The sequence below is a fragment of the Macaca nemestrina genome, chromosome 9, assembly GCF_043159975.1.
Source record: "Macaca nemestrina isolate mMacNem1 chromosome 9, mMacNem.hap1, whole genome shotgun sequence".
In the NCBI taxonomy this organism is placed as follows: Eukaryota; Metazoa; Chordata; class Mammalia; order Primates; family Cercopithecidae; genus Macaca; species Macaca nemestrina.
In genome coordinates this window covers 34,757,511-34,776,547 of record NC_092133.1, presented here as the reverse complement: position 1 = coordinate 34,776,547, position 19,037 = coordinate 34,757,511, and the positions used below count along the sequence as shown (strand labels likewise).

Here is a 19,037-nt window from a genome sequence, read left to right as displayed (position 1 = left end):
ATTGTCATAAGGAGTGTGCAACCTAGATCCCTCACATGAGCAGTTCACAATGGGGTTCGTGCTCCTATGATAATCTATTGCTGCTGCTGATCTGACAGGAGGTGGAGCTTAGGCAGTAAGCAAGTGATGCAGAGTGGCTGTAAATAAAAATGAAGCTTGGCTTGCTCACCCTGCCACTCATCTCCTGCTATACAGCCTGGTTCCTAACAGGCCATGGACTGGTCCTGGTCTATGGCCTGGAGGTTGGGGACCCCTGTGCTAAACAGTGGTCTTTGCCATGAAAGCACTTATAATACCACAATAGTAGCTTGAATAACATGATGTCAAATGATTCTTACATCTCTAAAATTAAAATTAATTAAAATCTGTTCATCTATATTCCAAAATAGCCAAGCTTCATTCCTGGAGCTCTAGCAACAGGGACATTGAAGAGATTTTAGCTTCTATGGGATGTGCCTAATAGATTCAGTCCTGTTTAACAGCAAGAAAGGCATGCTCCATTCTTCTGCAATCATTTCACATTACCTACACATACACACAAAATGTCTTAGTTTATTCTTCAGAACTTTTCCCAATATACTCTAATACAACATCCTAAATTTTACCCATCCATTTCCCAAATCAAACCCCATGCCCCAGTCATACTGGTCTATTAACTGTCTCTATAATTGATTATTCATATTCCCACCTCCACTTTTTTCTCGTACCATTTCCCTAATGCAAAATGACCTAACTAGACTTCATATATCAAATATCTACCCATTTTTTAAAAATGTCTACTTCATTCATTCATCAAGTGTTATAACACATAGGCTCTAAGAATATAACACAGAACAAAGCTCCTTACATTCAAAGGAGAAGTTACAGACAATAAATGGCTAAACAAGCATAAAATGTGAAGAGAAATAAAGGGGCTAGAAAGTGCTGAGGTCAGAGTGGGACTGTTATTTTATTTAGATGGCCAGGAAAAGCCTCTCTGATATATGAACAGATGCCTGAAGGAAATGAGAAACCACACAGGCATATGAGGGAAGAAAGTTTCAAGCAGGAGAACAGCTAATGCAAAGGCCCTTACTCAAGAGCATGCTCTGTCTTTTAAGGAAGAGCAAAGAGGCCAATGAACATAACAAATAGGAGAGTAGGAGGAGAAAGGTCAGAGAGTGGGCAGACAGTGGGGAGTAAAGCTGGCGGTAGAAGGCAGACTTTCTAGCCTTGTAAGTCACTGCAAGATGGTAGCTTTCATCTGAGGGACATGAGAAGCCACTAAGAGGTTTTGAGCAGAAGAGTCACACGGTTCGACTTAGGTTTAAAAGGATCCATGTATATATGCCAATGAAAGTAAAGGATAAAGGAAGGAAAATTAAGTGTTGTAGGTTTTGAAGAGAGAAGAGAATAGGAGAATGGGTGGTGGACAAAAAATAATAATAATAAGATTGGTGGGGCCGGGCGCGGTGGCTCAAGCCTGTAATCCCAGCACTTTGGGAGGCCGAGACGGGTGGATCACAAGGTCAGGAGATCGAGACCATCCTGGCTAACACAGCGAAACCCCGTCTCTACTAAAAACACAAAAAATTAGCCGGGCGAGGTGGCGGCGCCTGTGGTCCCAGCTACTCGGGAGGCTGAGGCAGGAGAATGGCGGGAACCCGGGAGGCGGAGCTTGCAGTAAGCTGAGACCTGGCCACTGCACTCCAGCCTGGGCGACAGAGCGAGACTCCGTCTCAAAAAAAAAAAAAAAAAAAAAAAAAAAAAAAAAAAAAAGATTGGTGGGCATCACCAACGCCTATTTCAGGTTAATGATCATGAAAGTAAAGTAAACCCAGTTAGCAAAGTCATGTTCCACCAACATAAAACTGGCTAGGAGCAGGTCTGAAGCAGGCTGCTCCCAGGTGGCTCCACTGTCTCCAAAACCCTCCCTGACTATTCTAGGTTTCAATCACCATTTTCATTTTATCAGTTCCACATACATTTCTCTAAAGCCATATAGCATCAATGCCTTTCCACTCATGTAGAAATGAATCAATTGCATATCTTTCTTTATCTTGTCTTTCCAATCAAATTTTAATTTCCTTAAGGATAGAGACAAAATGTGACTATATATTCCCAAATACAGGATAAACTCATACGTAAGGCAAGTTTTAAAAAGAAATGTTAAAAATGACAAAAATATATTTCCCTGGATAAAATAGTTTACTGTTCCCTTGGGCTTTAAGAAACTAGAATAGCCCCTTTTCCCTTTAGCTTTCTGCCTTCTTTAGGACTCATCCTATAATTTAAATAGTTATTTTTTTCATAGTAACTGATTTGGGTTTTTAGTAGAATTTCTTAGTAATAACTCTCTAAAAGAGCCAAAATAAGACATTTTAAAATAGAAAATGTTAATGTTTTCCAGAACACAGGCATGAGATTATGTTGCTGCTAATCATTTACTGGGGAGATCTATAGGGAAGCTGAGGCCATGAGGGTTTGATTTCCAAGCCACAGCTCAGCCTTTGTGTTGAATCATTGAAGCACAATATGATTTAATTCAATTCAACAGATTTTCATTGAGTACCTACTACGTACAAGGCATTGGGCTAGATCTGTCAAGGAAAGCACAAAGAAAAGTCTTGCAGTCAAGGATCTTTTTATGCAAGAAATTATATACAAAAAAACCCCAGCATAATGATACATATAAAGGAGGCACAAAGTACTTAAAGAAAGAAAGAATATCTTTCTTCCCGACAGGTATTCTCAATGATAGCCATGCATACAGTAAGTTAAAATGTGATACACGAATCAAAACATCTTCATACTGTACTCGCCAGAAACACAGGATTTGAAGTTAGATAGCACTGGGTTCCAATCCTGGCTATAATTCTTTGCAGTTGTTTGACCTTGGACAAATTATTTAACTTCTCCGAGTCCCAGTTCACAATGGTGATAATAGTTATGGGAATTACTACAGTTAACCAATATCCAGTTTCTAGTTCTGAGTACATAGGAGAAGTGTATTTTCTTGTTCCTTCTTTGATTTTTTGATCTCTATGAAGATTTCTCATATATTAAGTTAGCGCCATGGTCCCTCCATTCAGTCATTCATCAGTAAAAATTTAGGCTGTAAAATTCCTAAATACTATGATCAGTGCTAAAACAGAGGAAACTACAAGGAGCATAGAGCAGGGAGTAACTAACTGCCTGGAAATGCTGGGTAGGCTTTCACATAAGAGGTGCCTTTTGGCTAGGCCTTAAAAAAATGAAGAGGGCTAGGGCATCTGAACCAGAGAGAACTGCATATACAACAACATAAACATACAATTTCATATTCTGGAAAAGACAAATTGCTCAGACATATACAATGTTCTAAAGTGTCACAATGGAATTTGTTAAAATTGAATATGGTTGTCCTCTTGGACATCAACTTCAAAGTTTAAGCATGTCCCTGTCCCCTCCCTGTCACAGCCTAGTTTCCCTAGGCTTCCATGATAGTATCTAGTTTCAATAACTCATGGAACTGCCATTCATTAAACCTTTCAAACTTTACTTTGAATATATTTTTATTTTTACCCTTCACTACCTCTTCAGTTAATGCATTCCAGAAATTATGTAAAAGAGTTATTTCCTTTTACTTAAGCTTCCATTTATTAAGGAAGCTTCAGTGTTGGTCCTCTTATGCTACAGTACTGAGATCCAGCAACTAAGACTCTGCTCATGTTGTCCATACTCTGGATACTTTAATGGATTGGTTACATTCCCTTTCAGCTTCATGTATCACTTCTGATCTATAATTTTTTCCTGAACAGCATTTCTAACACCATCACACTTCCTCCTCACTCTGTATTATATTAGTTGAACTTTCTGATTTCATAATTTTGAAGTATAGTGACCTAAAAATTATACATGGTGTCCTAGATAGAAGGGCACCAGTTTTACATAAAGATAAAACAGTGTTTTCCAGAGATTATCATTATACTTCTTTTGCTGCAACAATGACATCTGGAACAGTATTCCATAGCTCTTGGTTTCCATGTTGGCAGCCACACTGAAGATCACTTGTATATTTCTTTCCGCCAGAATAGCATAGAAATTAAGCATGAAGGCTTTGAAGTCAGACTACCTACATTTAAACTCTTAATTTACCATTTTCTTGCCATCACCTGGAACTCAGCCTGAGGGTGGGGCAAATCCAGTGTTAAACTCTCAAAATGATGCCAGCTGTGGGCTTATAAACAGAGACGGTGCAGCTCCTCTCAGGTAAGCAGCATGGAGAAGAAGCTGTGGGGACTGTAATCTGCCCAATCTCAGTTTCACAGCAGCCCATAGGAGGGCAGTGGGTATTGTCCTAGGTATGTATAGCAGAGCCTAGTTTCCCTGTCCCTCCTCAACCAGACAGCAGCTGCAGCTATGTCAAGTCAAATTCAGCCTAAGGGCAGGGCACAGCCCAGCATTAAACTCTCGAAATGGCACCTTGGGCCTGCAACCAGGGAGAACGGGACCCCTCCCAAACAGGCATCATAGGCAAGTATCTATGGGGCACATGGTCTGCTCATGTTTCAGTCTCACAGCAGCCCACTGCAGGGCAGTGCATCTTGTCCTAGATATGCATAGTAAAGCCCGGTTTTCCTGTCTCTCCTTGGCCAGAGAGTGGCTATAGCCATGTCAGCCCAAACTCAGACCAAGAGTGAGGCACAGCTCAGTGTTGAATTCTCAGGTCCCTTGGTCATGGGACCAGAGAGGGAGGGTTCCCTCCCAAGCAAGCAGCATGGGAATTGTGGTCCACTCATTCACATCTTAGTCTCAAAGCAACCTGTTGTAGGGTAGTGGGTATTGTCCTAGATATGCATAGGATAACCTGGTTTCCTTGTCCCTCCTTGGCAGAGTGGTGGCTATAGCCACATCAGCCCAAAGTCAAGCCACGGCGGGGAGGGGGGGTGGTGCAGCCCAGCTTTAAACTCTCAAAATGGCACCTTTGGACCAAGACCTCAGTGGGTCTATGGTTTCTCGTGTAGCCAAGATTGCAAAAGCCCATTTTTGATGCCTGGGGGTTTCTCTGTCACTGTTTCCCCATGTCCAGGGGCTTTTCCCCAACTCTCAGTCTGTTCCTGGCTGAGGAGGGTGCTTCGAACCCTCTCCTAACTTGCTTCTGGTGCTTCCCATCTCTTCTCTGGTGAATCCTAGCATTCTCTCCCAAATGAGCTGTTCAAAATATATCTGCTGACTATTCTGGCTCCTCTACATGGAGAAGGAACATATTACCTGTATCTAGTCAGCCATCTTGTCTCCCAAAGTTGTATTTACCACCTTTAAGCCTTGGTTTCCTTACCTTTAAATGTAGATAATAATAATTTTACCTTATGAGTTTGATGATAGCTATAAAGCAATAAGCAATGGGTCTGCTACACATAGTAAGCACACAACAAGTATTATCAATTTCTATTATTATTATTATTATTGCTGTAATATTAGGCCCATTCCCGATGTATCCCCCTTCAGGTTTGTATTTTCAGTGTCCAGAGAAACTTAGTTCAACCTACCTCTTTGAAAAAGTCACCATTTATTCTTCTCTCCAGATAAATTTTTAAAATATTAAACTGAGTTATCTTTCTGCTCCATAGGAACCCTATTACACTTCCCCCTTAAGATAAGTATTCTATTCACTTCTACTTATTGAAAGACATCATTGAGAAAATAAATAGACAAATAATAGGCTAAGAAAAAAATATTTGCAACACTTATATCTGATAAAATTATATCCAGAACAAATAAGAAATTCTTAAAAGATCAGTAACTAAAAAGCCAATAACCAACCCCCTCAAAAAAGAAACAAAAGAAAACCAGGCAAGACACTTGGACAGACACTTTATTAAAGAAAATCTATAAATGGACAATGAGTACGTGAAAAGGTGATCATGATTAGTCAACAGGAAAGTGCACATTAAAACCATAATGAAATTAAATGCAATGTGGTATCCTGGATTGGATCCTAGAACCAAAAAAAGACGTTGGTAAAAACTAAGGAAACTCAAATAAAATCTACAGATTGCTTAACGATATTATAACAATGATAATTTGCTTTGACCAACCTATCAGTGTATTAGTTTTGATTAATATAAAATGTTAATATTATGAAAAGTTGAGTGAAGGTTTATGGGAATTTGCTGCAAATCTAAAATTGTTTGAAAATTAAAAGTTAAAATAACAAGATACCACTAAGCGCCCATTAGAATCAGCAAAAAAAAAAAAAAAAAAAAATGTTGGTGGGTATATGGAGCAACCAGAACTTTCATATATAGTTAGTAAGAGTGTGAAATGGTAGAACCACTTTGGAAAATAGTTTGGCAGTTTCTTAAAACATTAAACATATCTCTGGCTACCCTATGACTCAGAAATTCTGCTCCTAGATATTTTTATGAGAAAAATGAAAATCTATGTCTATAAAAAGCCTTAGGAATGTTCATAGAAGCTTTACTCATAATAACCAAATACTTTACCATCAGTAAATTCAGATATCCATCAACAATTGAGACATCCACCAACAGGTTAATGGATAAACTGTGGTATATTCATTTAATGGAATAGTACTCAGCAACAAAAAGAAAAAAGGGATGAAGCACTTATATAAACAACAACATGAGTGAATATCAAAAACATTATGCCAAGTGAAATAAGCTAGACACAAAAAGTACATGCTACATGATTCTATATATATGAAGCTCTACAATAATCTAACATAATCTATGGTGATAGAAATCAGACGAGTGGTTGCTTAGAATTGGGACTCAATAAGTGCTGACTGGGAAGGAGCACAAGGAAACTCTCTGGGAATGATGAAAATGTACTGGGTGCTGATAGTGTTGGGGTAACACAAGAGTATGCATTTGTGAAAACTGATCACTTAGGACCTTTACACTTCACTGTATATAAATTATATCTCAATAAAAACATTTTAAATAATTTAAGTATGTATTTATTCCTTCTTTTTATTTCCTGTCCCTAAAGTCCTTACTTTTTCAATACAGACCCCTTTCTTTCTTTCTTTCTTTCTTTTTTTTTTTTTTTTTTGAGATGGAGTCTCACTCTGTCACCCAGGCTGGAGTGCAGTGGAGCGATCTCAGCTCACTGCAACCTCCGCCTCCCGGGTTCAAGTGATTCTTCTGTTTCAGCCTCCCGAGTAGCTGGGACTACAGGCACACGCCACCACGCCCGGCTAAATTTTTTTTCCTATTTTTAATAGAGACAGGGTTTCACCATATTGGCCAGGCTGGTCTGAAACTCCTGACCTCATGATCCACCCACCTCGGCCTCCCAAAGTGCTGGGATTACAGGCTTGAGCCACTGTGCCCGGCCAAAACAGACCTTTCTACTCCACACTCAACGCAATGACTACCTCTTAAAGGCCTTTGATTAGAAGGCTTGTTATAGATTTTGAAAGTCTAACTGGATTATACATACTTATTCCCTTCAAAATAGCTGGCAACTTATCATAAACAGGAGACTGAAGGGACTGCAGTATTTCCAGCATTTGTATTTTATACTTTGGCACATTTTCACACACAATTTAAGAATATACAAATAGCCCTCTTATCTGAAGGAATCCTAAGTGTTTTACAAACCTTCAAAACAGATTTTTAAACTATCTAATATTTTATAGGAAGAACATTTCATGCACACTAAAGTGCGGCCACATCTGGCCTGCAACATGGCAGCTGTTTAACAGCCATGACACCTCACAAAAGTTTAGGACAGGAAGTAAAGAATTCTACAGCCAACCAAAGTGAAGACGAGGAAGGTTGCAGAGGCAGAAAGCTACAATGGCTTGGGCTGGAGCACAGCCAGCACGATGTGGTTAACACATCTGTCGTAATGAAAAGCACAAGTGTCATTAGTGGTCAGAGCCTCATCTCACAGAAGGCATGTCCCACAGCACCTTTTCCTTCCATTGGTGGCATTTCTAATACAACAGGAAAAATGATCCCACTAGCTATGCCCAAAACATTCTTTCCTGAAGTCTCCATTCCAGGTACTACACTACACACAAGTTTAGCTGTGCTAAAATTTGAAAAGGTATTTATCTTCATGTCAGAAGCTCAAGCCAACACTTAGTTGGATATATTTCATCACAGGCAAATGGAAAAGAGAAAGTTGTGATTTGGGTTACAGGACTACAGGCAAATACATTACCATGCAAATACTCTCCTTTTAGATAGTTTTTTAAAACTTCTGTTTCATTTTGTCTTGCCAAATTAAAGAAGAAAATTTTCAGTGTTTTTTCCTGTGATAGCTTTAAAGTATCTTCCTGATGAAAGTTCAACTAGTTTCACTAAGCCTAGAGGAGAATCTCTTCTACATGGTCATGGATTTCTTCATGAGATTTTGGCCAGTAGTATCTGCCTAAGAAGGCTTCTTGTAAGAAGGGTATCAACATGCCTGTAAATAATCATCACACCTTGGCTTCAGCTCCCTGGAAACATAGATCCTCCTTCATTTAGTTCCAAACTTTTCTGGATGCTAGACCTCAAATCATTTTTTCCAAACACAGGAAATGAACCAGATCACTCAGTCCTCCAGCAACTCCCCCATCACTCTCAGGATTACGTAAGAATTTGTACCTTGAATTTCCACGCCTCCCCCTTTATACTCATATATTCACTATTTAAAAGCCCAGGTAAAGATACCCCAGTACCCAGAGTTCTAAAATAAAAGGTCTACCCATGCAAAAGGTATACTCTACTCTTTCACAAGGTATTTGAGGCTGTAGAGACACCTCCTGGATACCAAAGGATACTAATGAACCTCCAACCTTATCGAAGGACATGTTATTATTCCCCCTCAGTTTTGCCCAAAGGGCAAGCCAAGTTAGAGATGGAATTCCATATAAGGCTGGAATTACATTTATCTATTATTGCTTGGATCCAAGTATATGGGTTCGTACGTATTAGGAGAGGGGTTTCTTAGAAAGACTGAGGTTTGCAGAAAAGGAGAGAAATTATTGCACTAAAACACTAATTCCATCAAATGAAATAATATATCAGTTACTGGCCCAAAGCACGCTGCTAAGTGGTATAGACTGTGTGTGTGTGTGTGTGTGTGTGTGTGTGTGTGTGTGTGTGTGTGTGTGTATGTGTCTGTGTATGTGCGTGTTTGTAAAGAGAGAAAAAGAGAGATCACAAGGAGCTAACTCATCATAATGGGCAATAAATATATGGAGGAAATATGAGTTTTGCAAACAATGCTATTGCAATTTGATTTTGGAAACTCAGATGCAATGAACATTTGTGGGCAATTTCCAGGTTCCTGAAGAGCTTACGTATGCCTATTTATTTAATCTTCCCAACAACCTCGTGAAAGTAACTGTATACTCTTATTTTTATAGATGAGGAAACAATGGTTGGACAGGCAAAAGTGATTTATCCAAAGTCATTCATATGGAGACTAGAAGTAAGTCCTCTGAGTTCAAATCTCTTGTTTTTCTTTCCATGCACCATGCTGCTTTTTTATGTTGCCAGTCTGTAAAGAAGTAATCTCATTGGAAGTGAGATGTGAGTTGGAAATTGAAGGATATTCTGTGAAGAGGAATGGGAAAAGCATTTTAGGTAGGCAGACTAGACTCTATCATGATTTTCAAGCAGAAAAGCCCAAACAAAATATCAGTTAAGTGGGCTATGAGGAAGCTTGCTTTAAAGGAAAGATTATATAGAAAAGAAGAGGGAACTAACACTCCAAAGACAGGTCTAGACAAAATCATGGAAAGATTTTACCATTAAGCTTAACAGTGTTGCCTTATTTTCTTGATAATGGGGAGCCACTATAGTTCTTTGAATGACATTTTTGAATTCACTTTTAAGAAATATCATCTAGTATTTGCAGTATGATAGACGAATTAGTGGAGAAAGAATAAAGTAGAGAAACTAGTTTGAGGTGTTTGTTTCAGCAGTGCAGATGTGAAATGGTAAACTAGGACAGAATTGAGAGAAAAATAAAAATAAAAACAATCCTTGGCATGGAGTAGACGCTACTTAGTAAGTAAAATATGTATAAAAAGGCAGAGCAGTGGAAAAAAAAGGCAGTGTGAGGAGAGAGTCATTAGAACTTGTTAACTTGTTGGCTATGGAAAACAAGAGAATGTGTGTATTAAATGTCATTCAAATGTCAGACCCAGACAACCTTGATGATAGTGGGATCATTAACAGAAATAAGAAATTTACAAGAATGGAACCAAATTTAAGAAAGAAAAATAACAGGTTAAGATTATGAAACACTAAATTTGAGACAACTCAAGGTGCCTCATGAAAATGTTTCGTGGACACAATCACCCAGGAGAAAGATCAGGCTGGAAATTTAGATTTGTCCATCATCTTTACAGTGGTGGAACTAAAGTGGAAACAAAATCACCAAGAAAAATTGCAGAGAGTGACAAGAGATAATGGCTAAGAACAGAGGCAAGAACAAAACAAAGCATACAATCAGAGGTGCAAAACAGTATCAAATGTTGCATGCAAATCAAAGACACTAAGGCTGGGAAAAGACTATTTGACTTGAAAATTAGGAGGTCGAGGTGTTTATAGTACTCTCTGATGGTAGTTTGTATTTCTGTGGGGTCGGTGGTGATATCCCCTTTATCATTTTTTATTGCGTCTATTTGATTCTTCTCTCTTTTCTTCTTTATTAGTCTTGCTAGTGGTCTGTCAATTTTGTTGATCTTTTCAAAAAACCAACTCCTGGATTCATTGATTTTTTGGAGGGTTTTTTGTGTCTCGATCTCCTTCAGTTCTGCTCTGATTTTAGTTATTTCTTGCCCTCTGCTAGCTTTCGAATGTGTTTGCTCTTGCTTCTCTAGTTCTTTTAATTGTGATGTTAGAGTGTCAATTTTAGATCTTTCCTGCTTTCTCTTGTGGGCATTTAGTGCTATAAATTTCCCTCTACACACTGCTTTAAATGTGTCCCAGACATTCTGTTATGTTGTATCTTTGTTCTCATTGGTTTCAAAGAACATCTTTATTTCTGCCTTCATTTCGTTATGTACCCAGTAGTCATTCAGGAACAGGTTATTCAGTTTCCATGTAGTTGAGCGGTTTTGATGGAGTTTCTTAGTCCTGAGATCTAGTTTGATTGCACTGTGGTCTGAGAGACAGTTTGTTATAATTTCTGTTCTCGTACATTTGCTGAGGAGTGCTTTACTTCCAATTATGTGGTCAATTTTGGAATAAGTGCGATGTGGTGCTGAGAAGAATGTATATTCTGTTGATTTGGGGTGGAGAGTTCTATAGATGTCTATTAGGTCTGCTTGCTGCAGAGATGAGTTCAATTCCTGGATATCCTTGTTAACTTTCTGTCTCGTTGATCTGTCTAATGTTGACAGTGGAGTGTTGAAGTCTCCCATTATTATTGTATGGGAGTCTAAGTCTCTTTGTAAGTCTCTAAGGACTTGCTTGATGAATCTGGGTGCTCCTGTATTGGGTGCATATATATTTAGGATAGTTAGCTCTTCCTGTTGAATTGATCCCTTTACCATTATGTAATGGCCTTCTTTGTCTCTTTTGATCTTTGATGGTTTAAAGTCTGTTTTTTCAGAGACTAGTATTGCAACCCCCGCTTTTTTTTGTTCTCCATTTGCTTGGTAAATCTTCCTCCATCCCTTTATTTTGAGCCTATGTATGTCTCTGTGTGTGAGATGGGTCTCCTGAATACAGCAGACTGATGGGTCTTGACTCTTTATCCAGTTTGCCAGTCTGTGTCTTTTAATTGGAGCATTTAGTCCATTTACATTTAAGGTTAAGATTGTTATGTGTGAACTTGATCCTGCCATTATGATATTAACTGGTTATTTTGCTCAGAAATGGATAATTTCCTGGACACTTACACTCTTCCAAGACTAAACCAGGAAGAAGTTGAATCCCTGAATAGACCAATAGCAGGCTCTGAAATTGAGGCAATAATTAATAGTCTACCAACCAAAAAAAGTCCAGGACCAGATGGATTCACAGCTGAATTCTACCAGAGGTACAAGGAGGAGTTGGTACCATTCCTTCTGAAACTATTCCAATCAATAGAAAAAGAGGGAATCCTCCCTAACTCATTTTATGAGGCCAACATCATCCTGATACCAAAGCCTGGCAGAGACACAACTAAAAAAGAGAATTTTAGACCAATATCCCTGATGAACATCGATGCAAAAATCCTCAATAAAATACTGGCAAACCGGATTCAGCAACACATCAAAAAGCTTATCCACCATGATCAAGTGGGCTTCATCCCTGGGATGCAAGGCTGGTTCAAAATTCGCAAATCAATAAACATAATCCAGCATATAAACAGAACCAAAGACAAGAACCACATGATTATCTCAATAGATGCAGAAAAGGCTTTTGACAAAATTCAACAGCTCTTCATGCTAAAAACGCTCAATAAATTCGGTATTGATGGAACGTACCTCAAAATAATAAGAGCTATTTATGACAAACCCACAGCCAATATCATACTGAATGGGCAAAAACTGGAAAAATTCCCTTTGAAAACTGGCACAAGACTGGGATGCCCTCTCTCACCACTCCTATTCAACATAGTGTTGGAAGTTCTGGCTAGGGCAATTAGGCAAGAGAAAGAAATCAAGGGTATTCAGTTAGGAAAAGAAGAAGTCAAACTGTCCCTGTTTGCAGATGACATGATTGTATATTTAGAAAACCCCATTGTCTCAGCCCAAAATCTCCTTAAGCTGATAAGAAACTTCAGCAAAGTCTCAGGATACAAAATTAATGTGCAAAAATCACAAGCATTCTAATACACCAGTAACAGACAAACAGAGAGCCAAATCAGGAATGAACTTCCATTCACAATTGCTTCAAAGAGAATCAAATACCTAGGAATCCAACTTACAAGGGATGTAAAGGACCTCTTCAAGGAGAACTACAAACCACTGCTCAGTGAAATAAAAGAGAACACAAACAAATGGAAGAACATACCATGCTCATGGATAGGAAGAATCAATATCGTGAAAATGGCCATACTGCCCAAGGTAATTTATAGATTCAATGCCATCCCCATCAAGCTACCAATGAGTTTCTTCACAGAATTGGAAAAAACTGCTAAAAGAGCCCGCATCTCCAAGAAAATCCTAAGTCAAAAGAACAAAGCTGGAGGCATCACGCTACCTGACTGCAAACTATACTACAAGGCTACAGTAACCAAAACAGCATGGTACTGGTACCAAAACAGAGATATAGACCAATGGAACAGAACAGAGTCCTCAGAAATAATACCACACATCTACAGCCATCTGATCTTTGACAAACCTGAGAAAAACAAGAAATGGGGAAAGGATTCCCTATTTAATAAATGGTGCTGGGAAAATTGGCTAGCCATAAGTAGAAAGCTGAAACTGGATCCTTTCCTTACTCCTTATACGAAAATTAATTCAAGATGGATTAGAGACTTAAATGTTAGACCTAATACCATAAAAATCCTAGAGGAAAACCTAGGTAGTACCATTCAGGACATAGGCATGGGCAAAGACTTCATGTCTAAAACACCAAAAGCAACGGCAGCAAAAGCCAAAATTGACAAATGGGATCTCATTAAACTAAAGAGCTTCTGCACAGCAAAAGAAACTACCATCAGAGTGAACAGGCAACCTACGGAATGGGAAAAAATTTTTGCAATCTACTCGTCTGACAAAGGGCTAATATCCAGAACCTACAAAGAACTCAAACAAATTTACAAGAAAAAAACAAACAACCCCATCAAAAAGTGGGCAAAGGATATGAACAGACATTTCTCAAAAGAAGACATTCAGACAGCCAACAGACACATGAAAAAATGCTCATCATCACTGGCCATCAGAGAAATGCAAATCAAAACCACAATGAGATACCATCTCACACCAGTTAGAATGGCGATCATTAAAAAGTCAGGAAACAACAGGTGCTGGAGAGGATGTGGAGAAATAGGAACACTTTTACACTGTTGGTGGGATTGTAAACTAGTTCAACCATTATGGAAAACAGTATGGCGATTCCTCAAGGATCTAGAACTAGATGTACCATATGACCCAGCCATCCCATTACTGGGTATATACCCAAAGGATTATAAATTATGCTGCTATAAAGACACATGCACACGTATGTTTATTGCGGCACTATTCACAATAGCAAAGACTTGGAATCAACCCAAATGTCCATCAGTGACAGACTGGATTAAGAAAATGTGGCACATATACACCATGGAATACTATGCAGCCATAAAAAAGGATGAGTTTGTGTCCTTTGTAGGGACATGGATGCAGCTGGAAACCATCATTCTTAGCAAACTATCACAAGAACAGAAAACCAAACACCGCATGTTCTCACTCATAGGTGGGAACTGAACAATGAGACCACTTGGACTCAGGAAGGGGAACATCACACACCGGGGCCTATCATGGGGAGGGGGGAGGGGGGAGGGATTGCATTGGGAGTTATACCTGATGTAAATGACGAGTTGATGGGTGCAGCACACCAACATGGCACAAGTATACATATGTAACAAACCTGCACGTTATGCACATGTACCCTACAACTTAAAGTATAATAATAATAAATAAATTTAAAAAAAAAAAGAAAGAAAATTAGGAGGTCATGGCGACCTTCAAGAGCTCAGATTCAGGCAAGTAATCAGGAAAATGCAGATTTCTGAGAGCTAAGGAGAGTGTGAATTGAAAATGGAGGCTGTAAGACAGATTACTTATTTGAAAAGATTGGCAGTAGAAGAAAAAAAGAGGATTTTATATTATATGCTAAGTTTAATGTCTCTAGAAGAACTTTAACTTTTTCAGTCTGTTATTTTAATTTTTATTTTTATAGTAAAATTCTATTTTAAAACACCACTATGCTACAACCTGAATTAAGTTATACCGTGGCTAAAATCCTGTCCTGTCCCCTGTGTGCATGGTGTTATATAGGATATTGGTCTCAATACACCAAAGAAAGCATATGAGTATTAGACTTGTCCACCCCATTCCTATCTGTGTTATAAACAGTTGAACAGTAATTTGAATTTATAAAACTAATGCTGTTTCTTTGGGATTTTAATACGTTTATTATCTGAAATAAACAACCTCATTTCTCTAATCACCCTCTATTGACAACTTTACTAATTTGGTGAGATGATTATGTTGAAGTGTGAAAATCATATTGATATAAGATTTATATTTAAATCCAGATGTTTACACTTATTAAACCACTATGAAGCCTTATGATTTATTTTCTCTCACTTTAGGTCACAGCATATGGCTTAGAGAACACTTAACAGAAGTAGGCTAATGCACTCATACTTCATTCCTGGAAACTTTGGTTCTAGTTTGACTAAATTTACCAATAAAATAAGCTTGATGGACATGTGCAAAACTCTAGTCAACATTCTTCACTGTTAACGAAATTCTCTACTTATCTGCTTCCATGGGGTCGTCCTAGTGCTACCAACAAGAAATTTCTCAAGCACACAGTCATTTAAATAACTCAGGCCATGATTACATAAATTATTTTAGTACAGGTTAGTAAAAAGAATAAAGACAAAATAGATCTTATCTTTAAATTTTTTCTTTCACCAAAAAACCTGCTGACAGAAAAGATACTTTGTAACTAGTCAAATGTCCAGGCAAGGAAACTGTAATGGCCAAAGAACACAGTTACACAAACCAGAATATTCAGTAAAGGCTTGTTGACAGTACACACCATTGATGATTATACTTTAGGGTAAAGATAATGTTATGAGTAAAAAGTATGACATAAATTTGAATCTTAAAATTCTGGAAATTATAATCCATTAAGCTACAGTACATTACTAAAAATCATAGAGAATGGTCTTGATCAAGAGTCAGCAATTTTTTTTTCTGTAACAGGTCAGACTGTAATTAGTTTAGGCTTTACAGGCAATATGGTCTCTGTTGCAGTGAATTAACTCTGCCACTGTAGTGCAAAAGTAGCCATAAAGAATATATAAGATAATAAGTGTGGCTGTGTTCCAATAAACCTTTATTTACAAACACAGATGGCAAAAGCAACTACTCATCAACAAAATCTGCAATGAGAAGGTACATCAAAGAGACATGGGAGCCAGCTGAAAGAGCTACACATAGCCAAATCTAGAACAATTTGAACAATGAAACAATTAAAGTAATATAACCCAAAATATAACATAAATACCCACAGTCACTATTAATAAGCAATTGATAAACAAATGGGAGAAAAGACAAATCTCTCATGCAGAATACAAATAATTGATGTAGATACTCCATCCTCACAGAGGTGAAGCATAACTCTCCACTCTTTAAGTGTGGGCTGCACATAGTAGTGACTTCCTTCCAAAAACTATGGTATGGATACCAAGGAAGGGTAAGTAACTTTACATTGGAGAAACCTGACAAACACTACCCCAGCCAGGTGATAAAGGCCAACATGAACAGTGATAAGTCATACTGATAGTGACTTATAACCAAATCTATAACCTCAGTTTAAATCATAAGAAAAATAGCAGACCAATCTCATACAGACACCTGATAAAATACCTGACCAATATTCCTTAAAACTGTCAACATCATCAAAAACAAGAAAAGTCTGAGAAACTGTCAGTCAAGAGGAGCCTAAAGAGTCATGATGACTAAATCTGGATGAGACCCTGAACAGAAAATGAATACATGTAAAAACTAGGTAAATATCTATAAAGTATGAGTTTTGGTTAATTTTTTCAGATCAAAAAGTATTTTATATTTTTATTTAATAGAAAAATAAAAATTACAAAATACATATACAAAATGATGTTTTGAAATATGTATACATGGTGGAATGGATCAACTGAGCTATTAGCATAGGTATTATCTCACATACCTATCTTTTTTTGTGATGAGAACACTTAAAATCTCCTCAATACATTGTTATTAACCATGTTGTACAATAGATCCTTTGTACATACACCTCCTATCTAACTGAAATTTTGTATTCTTTGACCAACTCCCTATCACCTGGTAACCACCATTCTACCCTCTACTTCTCTGAGTTCAATTTTTTAGATTCCACATATATACTATGCAGTTTTTAATCTTTCTTTGCCTCTTTATTTCACTTAATATAATGTCCTCCATGTTCATCCATGTTGTCACAAATGACAGGATTTCCTCCTTTTTCAAGGCTGAATAGTATTCCATCGTATATATATATATACACCACATTTTCTTTATCAATTCATTTGCTTGTGGACACTTAGATTGATTCCATATATGGCTATTATGAATAATGCTGCAATGAACGTCTGAGTGCAGATATGTCTTCAATACACTGAATTCATTTCCCTTGAATACTCATTAATGAGACTGCTGCATCAAACGGTAGTTCTATCTTTAGTTTTTTGAGGAACATCCATTCTACTTTTCATAATAATTGTACACATACCCACCAACAGCATGCAAGGGTTCCCTTCACTCCACATGCTTACCAACAGGTTATCTTTGGTCTTTTTGATCATAGCAATTCTAATGGGTGTGAGGTGATATCTCACTGTGGTGTTAATTTGCGTTTCTCTGATGGTTAAGCACCTTTTTGTATGCCTGTTGGCCATTTTTATAGCTTCTTTTGAGATACATCTATTCAGGTCCTATGCCCGTTTATTAATCAGGTTCTCTTCTTGCTATTGAGTTGAGTTTCTTACACATTTTGGATATGAACCCTTTACCAGATGGATGGTTTGCAAATATTTTCTCCCATTCTATAGGTTCTTTCAACATTCTATGGATTTTTTTAGCTGTGCAGAAACTTTTTAGTTTGATGTAATCCTGTGTGTCTATTTTTCCTCTTGTTGCCTATGCTTTTGGGGTCATGGCAATTTTTCCCTAGATTGTCTTCTAGTAATGGTAAAGTTTCAGATTTTAAATTTAAGTCTTTTATCCATTTTGAGTTGATTTTTGCATATGTTGTGAGACAAGGGTTTAATTTCATTCTAATGCAGGTGGAAATTCAGTTTTCTCAGCACCATTTTATTTGATATAAGTATAGTTACCCTGCTGTTTTTCATTTGTTTGTTTCCATTTGAATGGAATATCTTTTTCCATCTCTTCACTTTCAGCATGTGTTCCCTTAAAGGTGAAATAAGTCTCTTGTACACAGCACATAGTTGGCCCTGCTTTTTTTAATCCATTCAGCCCATCTATGTCTTTTAATAGGATAATTCAATCTACTTACATTCAAGGTAATTATTAATATGTAAGGGCTTATTACTGTTATTTTGTTATTGTCTTCTGTTTTTGTTTTTGGTTTTTTTTGTTGGTTTTTTTTTTTGTTTTTTATTTTTTTTGTAGAACCTCTTTTCTTTCTCTCTTGCTGTCTTCCTTTGCAGTTAAGTGATTTTTCTCTAGAAGTATGCTTTAACATCTTACTTTTGATCTTCAGTGTATCAATTATAGGTTTTTGCTTTGTGACTACATTGAGGCTTACATAAAACCTTATAGTTATAAGAAACTATGTTAACCCAAAAATTTGATTGCATTAAAAAAAACTAAGCACTTTCATTCATCCTCCAATATTTTACATTTTTGATGTCACTATTTATATCTTGTTATAGTGTGTATTCCTTAAGAAATATTTGTAGCTATTAATCTTTTTAATACTTTTGTCTTTTAACTTTCATACTAAAGATATAAGTGATTTACATATTATCTTTATAGTATTAGAGAATTCTAAATTTGACTGGGTACTTACTTTCACTAGTGAGTTTTATAGCTTCGTAAGTTTTTGTATCACTAATTAGTGTGCTTTCCTTTCAAGTTCAAGAACTACCTTTAGTATGTCATATAAGACAGGTCTGGTGGTGATGACCTCCCTCAGCTTTTATTTGTCTGAGAAAGTCTTTATCTTGCCTTCATTTCTGAAGGACAGCTTTGCTGAATACAGTACTCTTGGTTGGCAGGGTTTCTTTTTTCCTTTAGTACTTTTAATGTACCATCCCACTATCTCCTGCCTATAAAGTTTCTGCTCGGAAGTCCACTGATAGCCTTATTGGAATTCCCTTACATGTGATCTGCTTATTTTTCCTTGTTGCTT

The 19,037-nt window shown here is 37.4% G+C and overlaps 1 protein-coding gene and 1 pseudogene across 9 annotated transcripts in view; both read right to left on the bottom strand.

The window, feature by feature from the left end:
• LOC105478425 (heparanase 2 (inactive)) overlaps positions 1 to 19,037 on the bottom strand; it is an 870,370-nt gene that overhangs the window by 539,978 nt on the left and 311,355 nt on the right. The window lies entirely within an intron of this gene.
• The window catches only part of LOC105478423 (ADP-ribosylation factor-like protein 5A), a 34,579-nt pseudogene continuing 17,288 nt past the window's right edge, over positions 1,747 to 19,037 (bottom strand).